Raw genomic sequence first — 17,036 nt, 5'->3', positions numbered from 1 at the left:
TTTTTTTCCCTCAAGACTGCTTTGGCTATTCGGGGTCTTCTGTGTCTCAATACAAATTTTAAGATGATTTGTTCTAGTTCCGTAAAAAATGCCATTGGTAGTTTGATAGGGATTGCATTGAATCTGTAGATTGCTTTAGGTAGTATAGTCATTTTCACAATATTGATTCCTCCAATCCAAGAACATGGTATATCTCTCCATCTGTTGGTATCATCTTTAATTTCTTTCATCAGTGTCTTATTGTTTTCTGCATACAGGTCTTTTGTCTCCCTAGGTAGGTTTATTCCTAGGTATTTTATTCTTTTTGTTGCAATGGTAAATGGGAGTGTTTCCATAATTTCTCCTTCAGACTTTTCATCATTAGTGTATAGGAATGCAAGAGATTTCTGTGCATTAATTTTGTATCCTGCAACTTTACCAAATTCATTGATTAGCTCTAGTAGTTTTCTGGTGGCATCTTTAGGATTCTCTATGTATAGTATCATGTCATCTGCAAACGGTGACAGTTTTTACTTCTTCTTTTCCGATTTGTATGCCTTTTATTTCTTTTTCTTCTCTGATTGCCATGGCTAGGACTTCCAAAACTATGTTGAATAACAGTGGTGAGAGTGGACATCCTTGTCTCGTTCCTGATCTTAGAGGAAATGCTTTCAGTTTTTCACCATTGAGAATGATGTTTGCTGTGGGTTTGTCGTATATGGCCTTTATTATGTTGAGGTAGGTTCCCTCTATGCCCACTTTCTGGAGAGTTTTTATCATAAATAGGTGTTGAATTTTGTCAAAAGCTTTTTCTGCATCTATTGAGATGATCATATGGGTTTTATTCTTCAATTTGTTAATATGGTGAATCACATTGATTGATTTGCGAATATTGAAGAATCCTTGCATCCCTGGGATAAATCCCACTTGATCATGGTGTATGATCCTTTTAATGTGTTGTTGGATTCTGTTTGCTAGTATTTTGTTGAGAATTTTTGCATCTATATTCATCAGTGATATTCGCCTGTAATTTTCTTTTTTTGTAGTATCTTTGTCTGGTTTTGGTATCAGGGTGATGGTGGCCTCATAGAATGTGTTTGGGAGTGTTCCTTCCTCTGCAGTTTTTTGGAAGAGTTTGAGAAGGATGGTGTTAGCTCTTCTCTAAATGTTTGATAGAATTCACCTGTGAAGCCATCTGGTCCTGGACTTTTGTTTGTTGGGAGATTTTTAATCACAGCTTCAATTTCATTACTTGTGATTGGTGTGTTCATATTTTTTATTTCTTCCTGGCTCAGTCTTGGAAGGTTATACCTTTCTAAGAATTTGTCCGTTTCTTCCAAGTTGTCCATTTTATTGGCATAGAGTTGCTTGTAGTAGTCTCTTAGGATGCTTTGTATTTCTGTGGTGTCTGTTGTAACTTCTCCTTTTTCATTTCTAATTTTATTGATTTGAGTCCTCTTCCTCTTTTTCTTGATGAGTCTGGCTAATGGGTTATCAATCTTGTTTATCTTCTCAAAGAACCAGCTTTTAATTTTATTGATCTTTGCTGTTGTTTTCTTTGTTTCTATTTCATTTATTTCTGCTCTGCTCTTTATGATTTCTTTCCTTCTGCTAACTTTGGGTTTTGTTTGTTCTTCTTTCTCTAGTTCCTTTAGGTGTAAGGTTAGATTGTTTATTTGAGATTTTTCTTGTTTCTTGAGGTAGGGTTGTATAGCTATAAACTTCTCTCTTAGAACTGCTTTTGCTGCATCCCATAGGTTTTGGATTGTCGTGTGTTCATTGTCATTTGTCTCTAGGTATTTTTTGATTTCCTCTTTGATTTCTTCAGTGATCTCTTGGTTATTTAGTAACATATTGTTTAGCCTCCCTGTGTTTGTGTTTTTTACATTTTTTTCCCTGTAATTGATTTCTAATCTCATAGCGTTGTGGTCAGAAAAGATGCTTGATCTGATTTCAATTTTCTTAAATTTACTAAGGCTTGATTTGTGACCCAAGATGTGATCTATCCTGGAGAATGTTCCGTGTGCACTTGAGAAGAAAGTGTAATCTGCTGTTTTTGGATGGAATGTCCTATAAATATCAATTAAATCTATCTGGTCTATTGTGTCATTTAAAGCTTGTTTCCTTATTAATTTTATGTCTGGATGATCTGTCCATTGGTGTAAGTGAGGTGTTAAAGTCCCCCACTATTATTGTGTTAGTGTCGATTTCGTCTTTTATTGCTGTTAGCAGTTTCCTTATGTATTGAGGTGCTCCTATGTTGGGTGCATATATATTTATAATTGTTGTATCTTCTTCTTGGATTGATCCCTTGATCATTATGTAGTGTCCTTCCTTGCCTCTTGTAACATTCTTTATTTTAAAGTCTATTTTATCTGATATGAGTATTGCTACTCCAGCTTTCTTTTGATTTCCATTTGCATGGAATATCTTTTTCCATCCTCTCACTTTCAGTCTGTATGTGTCCCTAGATCTGAAGTGGGTCTCTTGTAGACAGCATATATATGGGTCTTGTTTTTTTTTTTTTTAATTTCTTTAATTTATTGCTTTACTTTTTTTTTTTAAAGTATTTGTTTATTTATTTATTTATGGCTGTGTTGGGTCTTCGTTTCTGTGTGAGGGCTTTCTCTAGAACTTGTGGCAAGCGGGGACCACTCTTCATCGTGGTGCGTGGGCCTCTCGCTGTCGCGGCCTCTCTTGTGGAGCACAAGCTCCAGACGCGCAGGCTCAGTAGTTGTGGCTCATGGGCCTAGTTGCTCCATGGCATGTGGAATCTTCCCAGACCAGGACTCGAACCCGTGTCCCCTGCATTGGCAGGCAGATTCTCAACCACTGCGCCACCAGGGAAGCCCTGGGTCTTGTTTTTGTATCCATTCAGCAAGCCTGTATCTTTTGGTTGGAGCATTTACTCCATTCACGTTTAAGGTAATTATTGATATGTATGTTCCTATGACCATTTTCTTGATTGTTTTGGGTTTGTTTTTGAGGTGCTTTTCTTCTCTTGTGTTTCCCACGTAGAGAAGTTCCTTTAGCATTTCTTGTAGAGCTGGTTTTGTGATGCTGAATACTCTTAGCTCTTGCTTGTCTGTAAAGCTTTTGATTTCTCCCTTGAATCTGAATGAGATCCTTGCAGGGTAGAGTAATCTTGGTTGTAGGTTCTTCCCTTTAATCACTTTGAGTATATCATGCCACTCCCTTCTGGCTTGTAGAGTTTCTGCTCAGAAATCAGCTGTTAACCTTATGGGAGTTCCCTTTTATGTTATTTGTCGTTTTTCCCTTGCTGCTTTCAATAATTTTTCTTTGTCTTTAATTTTTGCCAGTTTGATTACTATGTTTCTCAGCGTGTTTCTCCTTGGGTTTATCCTGTATGTGACTCGCTGCGCTTCCTGGACTTGGGTGACTGTTTCGTTTCCCATGGTAGGGAAGTTTTCGACTATAATCTCTTAAAATATTTTCTCGGGTCCTTTCTCTCTCTCTTCTCTTTCTTGGACCCCTGTAATACGATGTTGTTGCACTTAATGTTGTCCCAGAGGTCTCTTAGGCTGTCTTCATTTCTTTTCATTCTTTTTTCTTTATTCTGTTCCACAGCAGTGAATTCCACCATTCCGTCTTCCAGGTCACTTATCTGTTCTTCTGCCTCAGTTATTCTGCTGTTGATTCCTTCTAGTGTAGTTTTCATTTCAGTTATTGTATTGTTCATCTCTGTTTGATTGTTCTTTAATTCTTCTAGGTCTTTGTTAAACATTTCTTGCATCTTCTCGATCTTTGCCTCCATTCTTTTTCCGAGGTCCTGGATCATCTTCACTATCATTATTCTGAATTCTTTTTCTGTAAGGTTGCCTATTTCCACTTCCTTTAGTTGTTTTTCTGGGGTTTTATCTTGTTCCTTCATCTGGTACATAGCCCTCTGCCTTTTTATCTTGTCTATCTTTCTGTGAATGTGGTTTTTGTTTCACAGGTTACAGGATTGTAGTTCTTCTTGCTTCTGCTATCTGCCCTCTGGTGGATAGTCTATCTAAGTGGCTTGTGCAAGTTTCCTGATGGGAGGGGTGGTGGTGGGTAGAGCTGGCTGCTGCTCTGGTGGGTAGAGCTCAGTAAAACTTTAATCCACTTGTCTGCTGATGGGTGGGGCTGGGTCCCTCCCTACTGGTTGTTTGGCCTGAGGCGACCCAACACTGGAGCCTACCGGGCTCTTTGGTGGGGCTAATGGCAGAGTCTTTGATGGCTCATGCCCAGGAGTACTTCTCAGAACTTCTGCTGCCAGTGTCCTTGGCCTCACAGTGAGACACAGCCACCCCTGCCTCTGCAGGAGACCCTCCAACACTAGCAGGTAGGTCTGGGTTCAGTCTCCTATGGGGTCACTGCTCCTTCCCCTGGGTCCCGATGCACAGACTACTTTGTGTGTGCCCTCCAAGAGTGGAATCTCTGTTTCCCCCAGTCCTGTCGAAGTCCTGCAGTCAAATCCCGCTAGCCTTCAAAGTCTGATTCTCTAGGAATTCCTCCTCCCCTCCTTCCCCTCCCTTCTCCTCCCTTCCCCTCCCTCCCCTTCCCTCCCCTCTCCTTCCCTCCCCTTCCCCTCCCCTCCCTCCTTCCTTCCTTCCTTCCTTCCATCAAAAAACATTTGTTGTTCACTCCTGTGCCGTGTTTTATGTTTTATATTGAGGATAGTAAACTTTATCATATTTATTGCTTGACCTGTGGTTGTTAGTGGTATTTCAGAACGTAGATGATGAAGACTGAAACTACTGTGGTGTTTGTAGGAATGAAATATTAGATGTCAGATGCGTTACAGAGGTGGCATGGCAGGCTTGATAACTTTGTACGTGGGGTAAGGGAGAGGTCCAAGTTAAAGACAACTTTTAGGTTTTAAACTTGAGTGACTTGGGGACTTATTGCACGTCTTGTTCCTAATGCACATTGGGAAATAAAGAGGGTGTGCTAGTGTATGTGGACAAGTGGGATTGTCTATTGGATTTATTTCGTTTGCATTGCCAGTGGAAAATTCAGTTGATTCCTTCTAGGAAGCAGGTAGCAATGGGGAACTGGGACTTGGGGAGTAGGGAATAGGGGTGGCCAGAGATGTTAAGAATATAGATTTGTAATCATGTCTGCAGAAGTGGTAGATAAAGCCTGAAGTGAATTAAACTGTCATGGGAGAATGTGGGTTTGTGCTCTTAGTGGGGGTGGGTCTGGAGCTGAATACTCTTAATTTTAAGAGTCACTTTATTCCTTAAAAAAATTATATATGCCCATTATAAAAAACCTGGTGGTATGGAGGGTATATCCAAAATCTTACTACTCAAAAGTAACTGTCATTAATATTCAGGAAGATCATCCTAGACTTCTTTTTATATATATTTGTAGGTAGTTAGAAATAATTTTGGAAATTACTATTTATTGAACAGTGTATTTTGTTTCATACCATGACTGTCTTTAGCAGTCCAAATCCCTCAGTTGTTTGTTTGTGATATTGAGTTCCTACAACTGTAGCCCTGGATAGGGCTAGGAGGAGTACACTCTCGGTATGTTGCAAGAGCTTGCCTTGGGGGGCAGTGATCAAGGGAGGTGACAGGAATGTGACACATGATGTAACTAGTTGGCCTCAGGGTTCCAAGTAGAGCTGTGGTATGGTAGGTTAAAGGTGACTGCACATTCTTTGCTGCTCTTTAAAGGAGGCATTTAAATTATACTAAGAAAAACTTTTTTCTGTCGCATCATTAAAAACAGTTACTTCTGATAGCACTTACTGAATTTAAGTGGTATTTCAGGGTTAGTTTGTATTATTAATATTATAAAAGCTAGATTGCTACTATTGCAATTCCTGTCTTTAAGCTATATTGCATAGATATATTTTCAAGAATATATTATTCATATGTAGAAAATATAAAATTAAAATCTGTAAAGAGATATTTCATGAACTTAATGGTGTCCAATTATTTCCACTTGTATCATGCTGTTATATGCTCCCTTCTGAGTAGGGAAGAGTTTGATCTTGTTGACTAGCTATAAATGGGGAGAATGTGCTTACAGCTTAAGAATTAAACAACTTGGTTTAGGTATTGATATTTGATGGGGTTGGTTATCTGAAAGTCAAATCTTAAGATAGTAATCTCAACTAGTATAACTGGCAAGTGGGACCTGCATCTTTAAAAACTTAAGTTTTATGCCCAGAATTAATTCTACAAACATTTTATGTGCAGGTGATATGTAGGAAATGAAGATTACAAAAAACAGTCCCTCCCCTGGAATTTATATAGTCTGAGAGGTGAGAGAAGGAATTTGTGTGAACAAGGTAGAATGATAGTTGCCTAAAAAACTACAAAATGCTGTGGGGTCTCCAAGAGGGAAAAATCTGTTTTTAAAAAAATTGTGTGTGTATGTCTTGTAAGTTTTTGGGAAAAAAATTTCAGGAAGAGTGGCATTTGAGTTGGATTTTAGAGAGATGGCTTGGTGTCAACAGATTGAGGCTGGTTTGATGGATTAATATGAGAACAACACAGGTGGAATAGTATGGAACATATTTGGAAAATGGCCAGTAGTGTGTGTTGGCAGTAATGTGGGGAATGAGGAGGATTAATTGGAGATGATGTTAAGGCTAATATGCTAAGGAGTTTGTACTCTATTTTGTAGGCGTTTGAAAACACTTGGAGGTATTTTATTTGAGCAGGAACTGATATCATTCAATTTGTATTTTAGGAAGGTTTCCTAGATGGACTAAGAGATACTTAATGGTAGGTAGGAGCATGAACTGTGGAGCCTTCAGTACAGGGACACCTCCTGGCTCTGTCACTCTTGGTAATCTGATCAATCACGGGTTTACTCATCTGCAAAGTGGTGGTAATGATAGTACTTAGCTGTTGTGATGAATAAATGACATTATGCAGTGGAGTGCTTACTGCAGGTCTTAACACAGAGTAAATGCTCACAAAAAATATTTGCTACAGAAGAATATGATTTTGGAAAAGGGCAAAAGCTAGAGGTAGAAAGAACACACAGGAAAGAGGAAAGTCAGTCTGTACTAACTAACAAGGTATATAATATGCCGGGCTTTTAAAAATTATGGAGATAACATTTTATTGCACTATTGAAAAGTCTTAATTGTGTTTGTTAGATATATGTGTGCATGTATTTAAAATAAGTTCTCTGAAAAGGCAGCTGGTTATATTAAATCTCTCCTGTCTTTGTATCAGAGTGACCTTAAGCCTGCATGAACGCATGGGTTAGTGATTTTTGTAGATACGCGGTGTTGGCGGAACAGGAGATGATTAGTAAACCCAGCTGCCTGGGAAGTCATTGATTGAAGAAAGACCGTCGCTGAAGTTTTCACTCAGTGCTTCCTCACTGTGCAGCTTTTTTTCTTACTGGGTCATGAGAAATGAGAAGAGGTGGAAAAGAAAGGACATGAAAGGGCAAAGGCTCCATTACTTGGCTTTGTTGTTAGGAGTTATTCCTGAGAGGGTATAAAAGTTAGAAGGAAGAATCCTTTAACATAAAGGTGCTCTGTGTCCTCAAAGGGACTGTGAATAAATTCCGTGATTGATTGGCCTTAAGATGAGAGATTCAGGGTGAATTGATTTTACCTAAGCTTATGGGAAGAGTTAGGATTAGTCAGAACTGTGATTGAGAAAATTGAAAATTACCTTGAAACATCAAAGTCTTTGGGGTCAAATGCGACTCTGCTTTTTCTCCAGTTCATACCCACTATATCAGCAAACTCTGTTGTCCCTACCCTCAAAATAGATCTTGGCTTGGGGCATTTCTCACTTCCTCCATTGCTCCCACTGTAGCTCAAAATCACCACTACCTCCTTGACTAGACCAAGGCAACAGCCCTAAACTGGTCTCCTTGTTTGATTTGTGTCTAGCTCAGAACTAGTCTTTATTATAGCAGCTGAGTTAAACCTCTTTAATATAAGCAAGGCCATATTCCTCTTTCACAGAAACCTTAGTAGATTCCTATTTCAGGTGTTCTTAGTACAACTTGGAAAGCCCTGCAAGGTCTGGCCCTATTTCTGGAGCCTTTTCTCCTGTCACTCCACTGATACTCTATTGCACACCCTAGCCATCAAGCTGCTCTTGCCCCAGGGTCTTTGTACTTGTGGATCCCCCTGCCCAGATGGGCTTTCCACAGGTACCCACGTAATTCACTAAGTTTATTCAGGTCTCTGTTCACAGGTCACCTCCTCACAGAGGCTTCTCTGGTTACCTACTGTAAAGCAGGCATTCTCCGTTCCCTTTAACAGGCTTTATGCACTTATCACTACCCAACAAATACATCTTTTAAGAACATTTGTCTTCCCCATTAGGATGTAAACTCCAAGAGAGCAGGGATTTTGTTTTTTGGAGTATTCCTACCAGCTAGGACTTAGTAAATGGCCAGTAAATATTTGTTTAATGGATGAATGATTTATAAGCAAAAGGGGATTTATATTTCTTTAAATCTGAAATTTACTATTTTCATCGATATTTACTTATTATCAGCTATGTACTGGAGCAGGCAAAATGAAAATATGAAATATTTAAGAAAAGGAACAACTAGGGAACCATAGGATTATAATAGGATATCCAAGCAGCTTTTGCTTAAGATCGTACTTGGTGGTATAGAGGATATAGTCTTTAGAAGCTTCTTTCCCTCTAACTGTAAATTATCTTTCTTATGACATTGTCTATGCTAAACTTGAGGGCTGACAAAAATTGTTTGATTCTTACAAATTATTTAGTAGCTGACTGATTTTGTAACTCTCTGGTTAACAGTGTGGTCTTAATCTTGTGTGATTCTTTTCAGAAATACAATTTTTTAGGTCTTATAGTATCTAGAAGTTTTCAATCTTAAAGTGAATTTTAGCTCTAGATCTTTTTGACAAAGGTTCAAACTCTCAGTTCCAAATATCAGAGAACTATGTTGAATTTAAATGGCTAAGTGAGGGACTTCCCTGGTGGTGCAGTGGTTAAGAATCCGCCTGCCAGTGCAGGGGACACAGGTTCGAGCCCTGGTTCGGGAAGATCCCACATGCCGCGGAACAACTAAGCCTGTGCGCCATAACTACTGAGCCCATGTTCTAGAGCCCGCAAGCCATAACTACTGAGCCCACGTGCCACAACTGCTGAAGCCCGTGTGCCTAGAGCCCATGCTCTGCGAAAAGAGAAGCCCCTGCAATGAGAAGCCTGCACACCACAACGAAGAGTAGCCCCCGCTCGCCACAACTAGAGAAAGGCTGCGCGCAGCAACGAAGACCCAGCGCAGCCAAAAATAATAAAATGCATAAACTTATAAAAATAAATAAATAAATGAATGAATGAATGGCTAAGTGAAAAACAAACGTTGCAAACACCAGAATGCTCTTTGGGATCATTAGGAAACCCAGCATGCCTTAATGCATAAAACTAATGTAAGTCATACTTAAATTTGAATTCTTCCTTACTAGTATTATAATTTTGCACAAGTTTTTTAACCTTTCTTGAGCCTGTTTATCTAATGAGTAAAATGGGTATAAAATTATCTAGCTACCGTACAGGGTTGATGTATGAATTAAGAAGATATTTGTATCATATAGTTTGTACATAATAAATGGTAGATAATATTATAAAATAGTATATGCATGGGTTGCTGTGAGTGCATATGTTTTTGTATTTTGATAGTTGTGATGTTTCTAATTTTCCAAAGGTATTCGACAGTATTAACTAACATATTTTAAATCTATCCAGTTGTCATGAAATCCAGTCAATTTGTTTTATGCTTTTTATTTTAAAAAGCAGGTGTATTTTGAATTAATGCGTTATTCAAAATAGTATTAGATAGGGTGGGAGGGAGATGCAAGAGGGAGTAGATACGGGGATATAGGTATGTGTATAGCTGATTCACTTTGTTATACAGCAGAAACTAACACACCATTGTAAAGCAATTATACTCCAATAAAGATGTTAAAGAAAAATAAAAAATAATATAGTATTAGAAGTTATGAACATGAGAAAGTGACATAATTTCTGCTTTTAGAGATTAAAAAAACATTTTTAGGATCAATATTTTTGAAGCTCTGTAACTGTGTGTGTGTGTGGTTTTTTTTTAGTTTATTTATTTATTTATTTACTTGGTTGCGCCAGGTCTTAGTTGCGGCAGGCGGGCTCCTTGGTTGTGGCACGTGGGCTCCTTAGTTGCGGCATGCATGTGGGATCCCTGACCAGGGATTGAACCCGGGCCCCCTGCGTTGAGGGCACGGAGTCTTAACCACTGTGCCACCAGGGAAGTCCCTGTAACTGCGTTTTAAAATTATACTATGAAGGGGCAGTTGGCAGAAGAGATCGTGCTCCAAGGCCGCCAGCTCACTTTCTGCTTGGAGTTCTCGTGGCCCATGATTCGGCCTCTGCTCTCGACCTGGGGTCCATTTGTTGGGCGTCCTGGTTGCCCTCTCTCACCCGGCTGGGGCACAGCAAGGAGGCCCCATCTTCTGACGGCGTCCTATGGAGTAGGGTCCCGGACCGTTGTCCTGAAGAGCGAGATTGAGCTTGGCCCCCTCCCCCTCCTCTCCCTCCCTCCTTCCTTCCGCCGCAACGTGGCTAACCACAGCCCCGCGCTGAGCCGCAGCCCCAGGCGGCCCAGCCGCAGCAGCAGCAGTGTGGCGCGGAGGCGCCCCCGAGCCGGCAGCCTCAGGCAAGCAGGGCAGTGTGCTGCCGCTGTGGGGCCACGGAGAGACCGTGGATCTCAACCCCACGACTGGACCAGTATCCCATCGTCGCCTTACTTCAGAGTGCAGCTCTACGAGCTCAAGACCTACCACGAGGTGGTGGACGAGATCTACTGTAAGGTCACACATGCTGGACCATGGGCGAAAGGAGGCAGGAAGACAGCTGGCCAAACAGGGATGTGCGGAGGGGTTCTAGGCGTTAGGACAGAAGGAATTGATTCTACAGCTTTTTGTCTGTTATACAGATTATTTACTCTGAAGTTAACTCGCAAGCAAGTGATGGGTCTTATAACACACACAGACTCTCCATATATTAGAGCCCTTGGATTTATGTATATAAGGTACACACAGCCACCTACAGATCTATGGGACTGGTTTGAATCCTTCCTTGATGCTGAAGAGGACCTAGATGTGAAGGCTGGTGGAGACTGTGTAATGACCATTGGAGAAATGCTATGGTCTTTGCTTACAAAACTGGAGTGGTGTTCTACCTTGTTTCCAAGAATTCCGGTTCCAGGTCAGAAGAATATTGATCAACAGATTAAAATGCGGCCAAGAAAAATCAAGAAAGATGGAAAGGAAAGTGCTGAGGAAATAGACATGTTGAACGCAGGTGTTCAAGGTCTCCAAGGAGATCACTGAGTCCATGGAGGTCCCCAAGAAGATCCAGAAGTAGAAGCCATCATGGGGAGGGCCATGGGTCTTCTAGTTTTGACTGAGAATTAGAAAGAGGAAAGAACGCTGGCAACCAGAGCGTGAAGCCAAAGAAGGAAAAAGAAAGGCGAAGATCCTGAAATATTGATCGGGGGCTAGAAGGTAGGCATAGCAGGAGTAGGGAAAGACATAGAAGCCGTAGTTGAAGTCGTGATAGGAAAGGGGATAGAAGGGACAGGGATCGGGAAAGAGAGAAAGAAAATGAGAGAGGTAGAAGATGAGATTGTGACTATGATAAGGAAAGAGGTAATGACCGAGAAAAGGAGAGGTCAAGAGAACGGTCCAAGGAACGGAGAAGTAGGGGTGAGGTAGAAGGAAAGAAATATAAAGAAGACAAAGATGATAGGCGGCATAGAGATGACAGAAAAGATTCCAAGAAAGAAAGAAAACATAGGAGTAGAAGTAGAAGTGCGGGGAAACGAAGTAGAAGCAGGAGCAAAGAGAAATCAAGTAAACATAAAAATGAAAGTAAAGAAAAATCAAATAAACGGAGTAGAAGTGGCAGTAGAGGAAGAACTGACAGTGTTGAAAAATCAAGAAAACGGGAACATAGCCCCAGCAAAGAAAAATCTAGGACGCGTAGCAGAAGCAAAGAACGTTCCCACAAATGAGATCACAGTGATAGTAAGGACCAGTCTGACAAACATGATCGCCAAAGGAGCCAAAGTATAGAACCCAGAGAGCCAAGAAAGACAACATAAAAGCAAAGAGGAGAGTGTGTGAAAATTTTTTGTATAAGTGGATCACATTGAATCCTATAAATGTTGGATTAAATCTGCTTTTTTTTTTCCTCCCAAGTTGAGATGGTGAAGTAGTTACACACTCTTCAAGCTCCCTGTAGGCTGCATTTTCATTTCCTCTTTTGTGTAGGGAAGTGCCTTTGTAATCCCATTTATTGCATTGATGTTTTCACCCAACTGTTGAGTTTGATACATGATGCACAGATTATTCTTGCATTTTATTGTTGAATTGTTTTTGAGATGTACAGTCTGTACATATGTCCTGAAAATGTTTTAATTCCTTTGGCATGGTTGCCATGTTGGTTAAATTTGTATAAGGCAATAAACTGCCACTAATTCTATTTTTGTTTTGTAGGTGTGGGATTATGGTTTGTGTACTGAAGTTAGCATGGCTGTGCTTTTCGTAATAGAATGCTAAAAACTTTGAAAATGGGTCTTGGATGTCTATTATAGGAGAATTACATGCTTTCAGTGTACATGAAGGCAGCAGTTGTAGGATTCACATTCTTGTCCACTGTATATTATCTTGGAAGGCTCTTGTTAATATGTCAAACCTAATATTCTCCACAGTTAACTTTAGAGAGAATTTAAGAGAAGTTAGTTTCTGATGCAAAGGTTTCAGTTAGGCTGTGATTTGATCAAAAGTCCTTTTAGCATTCTACCTCAAAGGGACACTGTTAGTATACCTAAAATTTATTCACTAAGTTTTCCTTTTTTATTTGAAAAAATACATGACATGTAATCTTTTTCTTGAATTTTTCAGATTTTAAAGTACTCTATAAAAGGAGAAATTAATGTCTAAAGCCTAGCATTCTTGCAGCAACCCTATACTAACGTGAAATTGGGAGGGGGGGCAGATGAGTAGAGAAATAGATGTAAGCCTCAAGCTTCCAAAGCATTTTTATAAATGGAAAATACTTAAATTATGAAACAGCTTGATATAGTGTCCTTTTTTTAAATTCAAAACTTTTTTTATTGATAATGAAGATTGCTGTTTGAGGTTTTAAACTTAATCTAGAACAGAGAAATATTAAAAGTAATGCTATGCTGCATTATTTAAGATTATCAGCAAATTATTTGATAGATTGTTCTAATGATTTGTATTCTGATTACAGAGAAGGATCGTGAGTGTGGAATAAATACTGGATTAAATCCTTTAAAAAAATAAAGTTATACTGTGGCTGTACCTGGTCACCTCATGGATGTCAGTGTAGGACCAGTGCACAGAATGGCTCAGTAAAATAAAATCACATATTGAAGTTTTCAAGTAGCAGATTCCAGCTTTATTAGATAATCTTTTGATGCTTCTACAAGCTTTTTTATGGTTAACATTTTGCGGTGTAGTTTTATTCCTTGGATGCTTTTTTAGTCTTCCATCTCTCAGGTGAGATAATTAGCTTCATTCCATGAAATACGGATTTTAATGAACCTATAGGCAACAATAAGAAAAACATTATTTCTCCTGAGTCCTCTGAATATGAATTAAGAAGGCAATAAGATGTACATAATAGACTTATAAAAACAGTGCTGCAGTAATGACTGATTTTAAAATATCCAGTTATATACAGTTCATTTGATATAGCAGTTATGGCAATATTCTGGTCATTGCCTATAGAATATATTTGACTTAGAAACTCCCTCTGAGTCTTCATATGCTACCCCCCTCTCCTCTCCAGCTGTGTAGAGAAATATAAAAATATATGGTTAAGCAGAGTCAGTGGGTGAGAAAATGGAATAGACACTCAGGAAGTAGGCAGTTAACTTGAAAGCTGCCTTAGAATAAGCTGAATGTGCTGTGTAGGAATTTTGCAAATTGTCATTAAGATTTGTGCAAATGTAAATGCAAATACTGGGTTCTTCTGATTGTTTGCTCTTTCAAGTACTGTACACAGGGGTACACTGCTGGAGGCTACTGCAACAGAAGTACCGGTTGAGCTATATAGTCTTGTACAAAAATATAGAGAACTGGAGAGTAGTAGCAGGGAAAGCAGTCCAGCAGGGAGCAATCAGTGTTTGCTTAGAGGAAGTCATTCGACAAAACTTGGCTAAAAAACAGGTTGCAACTGCAACCTGCCTGCTTTATCTGTGTGAAATGATTTATCATCCTTTTATTTGATGTCTGCATATACAAATATAAAGGTGGTCCGTCACCAGTGGTCACCTGTTCTACATAGCAACTCACACATTGTGTGTGAATGTCAGCAGTGATTCACCAGGCAGCGGCATGAAAAGGCCGGACTCAAACGTGTCATCTTTAAGGGAGCTTCAGGTAGTAAGCATGGAAACCTTGTCCATTATAGCAAATCAGCAAAAGGTTATATTATTTTTTTCAATTTGTGCATTAATACCTGCTGAATAACTGTACTGTCAAGTACAATAAATAAATATGTCATCACCATTTAGTGGTAATTCAAACCTAGCAAGAACTGATAACCAAAATCAGGAATATTTTGAAATACACTAGCCATTTTAGTTGATCTGTTATCTTAACTGCTTTCAAATTAAATGCAAATTTCTGGGAAAAAAAAAAGAATAGGGATCTTGTAAGTAGAACCCTATTTTATTATTTGTATACATTTTTACTGAACTGGAATAAAACCAGCTGATGGTAGGTTAGTAAGTCACAAACACTCTATCGAGGTACAGCTGATGTCAGATGTGAGTTAAGTAGCTCTAAATGTCTTTGAAATTTCATATCTATCTTAAAAATCCAGATGACTTTTACAATGCCCACACCATAATATATTTAAATTTATATAAATATAACAGTGTTTAAAATTACCCCTCCCCTGAAGATGTGCCGTTTTAACTTTTTGTATTCCTTGGCACTTGTTATAGTACTTCCATTTTGAAAAGTAATGTGAAGATGGTAGGTTTTTGATTTAATTATCTGTTTTAAAATTTATTAGTTTGAAATGTCCCACACGAGGAAGTACAATCACCATTTCACTTTTGAAGTCTGTGGTTGGGTGTACAGGCAGGTACAGGTCATTTTAGGTAAAAATACTGTTATCTAACACTGAAGAAAAACCCCACAATTCTTATCAAAAAAGCAAATAAGGCCAGTTTTTAATTTCCAGTTAAAAAGGTGAACTATCTTACTAGTGATTCAAAAGTTAGACATGAATTGATACTGGTTGTTGGTACACTTTTGGTAATAATAGATACAAATCTTTTTCAAGCAGAAGAAAATATAAATAAAAGGAGAAATAAGCCAATCTTATTTATATGTAGGTAAGATATATAGCATTCAGGGACTTCCCTGGTGGCCTGGTGGCTAAGACTCTGCACTCCCAGTGCAGGGGGCCTGGGTTTGATCCCTGGTCAGGGAACTAGATCCCACATGCTGCAACTAAAGATCCTGCGTGCCGCAACTGAGACCCGGTGCAGCCAAATAAATAAAATAATAAATATTAAAAAAAAAAAAAAAGATATATAGCATTCAGAACATGAAAAGAGTTGTTAAAAAAAGCTTCAAATAAGATCTGTCAGAACCACTGAACAGTGCACTCCTTGTGAACGATATTTTCATCATCCGGCTTGCGAGTGTACACAGTTAAGATAAGAATAGTTATCTTGGAGTAGTTTCTCTTTGAAAAACATCAGTGCTCTTCAGAATGTATTTGTTTTCCATTATAGTCTTCTTTTATTATTTTAAAATTTTAGAATTTATTTTTTGAATAATAAATACATTCAGATGTTCAAAATTCAAAGGAAATAGCAGAGTTTATAATATTCACTCCTTGTGTCTCCATCTAGAGATATTTTAAGCATCTGCAAGTATGAGTATAGTTATTTTACATGTATATGTTTTTCTTCTCCCTCCTTTAAGCAGAAATTCTAACCTACTGTATGTTTTGTTCTGTACCTTGAAAACATTTTTTTTTTTTTTTAAATAATTCTGTATCATTATGTAAAGTGTCTCCCTCATGGTTCTTTTTTAGGACTGCCTGGTATTTTCTTGAATGGCTGTATCCCATTCTTTTTTAACCAGTGCCTGTTGTTATACTTTCAGATTGTTGCCTTATTGTCTTCACTCCATAGATATTTTAGTGTTGAAAATCATTTGTTTCGTACTTTCAGGCAGAAATGTTTCGGAGTTAAGAAAAGAATAAAGACTGTTGGGACCTGGGTGAGGAAGGGTAGTCCTCAGCTAGTTTTTGATTGTTAAAGAGTTCACTTAAGGTCTTTTAAAATCTGCTTTCATTCATGTCTGTACATAAATGATAGCATTCTACAGAAAGGGCTTAAAAAAAACTTGAACAGCCCCAGGCAACATTCAAGCATCCACTGGGAGAACCTTGTGTCATAGAGCCAGAGATCTGGGTTTTTATTTCCATTGAATTGGGACTGTGGGCAAGCCTGAAATTCTGAACTGACTATATCTTTTTTACTTTACTTTCTTTATATTGTTTTGTAATAATAATAATAATAAACCCCTAGTTGTAAACAGTTTAGACAGTGGTTCCTATATTCATTCTCTTGCTTCCCTTTTAATATAGTTTTTTTTTTTTTTAAATTTTAATTAATTTATTTATTTACTTATGGCTGTGTTGGGTCTTCGTTTCTGTGTGAGGGCTTTCTCTAGTTGTGGAAGGCGGGGGCCACTCTTCATCGCTGTGCGCGGGCCTCTCACTATCGCGGCCTCTCTTGTTGCGGAGCACAGGCTCCAGACGCGCAGGCTCAGTAATTGTAGCTCACGGGCCCAATTGCTCCGCGGCATGTGGGATCTTCCCAGACCAGGGCTCGAACCCGTGTGCCCTGCATTGGCAGGCAGACTCTCAACCACTGCGCCACCAGGGAAGCCCCTTAATATAGTTTTATTGCATCTATATATTCCTAAGAATATTTTATTTTTAAAAAACTAGTTTTAAATTTTATAAAAAGATTATGATGCTCTGTCTAATCTCTAGAATTTCTTC

At 38.8% G+C, this 17,036-nt stretch overlaps 1 protein-coding gene and 1 pseudogene across 6 annotated transcripts in view; both read left to right on the top strand.

The window, feature by feature from the left end:
- The window catches only part of ARHGAP32 (Rho GTPase activating protein 32), a 274,825-nt gene that overhangs the window by 35,396 nt on the left and 222,393 nt on the right, over positions 1-17,036 (top strand). The window lies entirely within an intron of this gene.
- Positions 4,574-16,922, top strand: LOC309606245 (annotated as a pseudogene). Its single transcript has one exon. The product of its transcript is annotated as an uncharacterized misc_RNA (transcript).

The sequence above is a fragment of the Balaenoptera borealis genome, assembly GCF_965194805.1.
Source record: "Balaenoptera borealis genome assembly, chromosome: 11".
NCBI classification, from domain to species: Eukaryota; Metazoa; Chordata; class Mammalia; order Artiodactyla; family Balaenopteridae; genus Balaenoptera; species Balaenoptera borealis.
The sequence above is the reverse complement of the archived record's forward strand: the minus strand, read 5'-3'. Positions and strand labels throughout refer to the sequence as shown.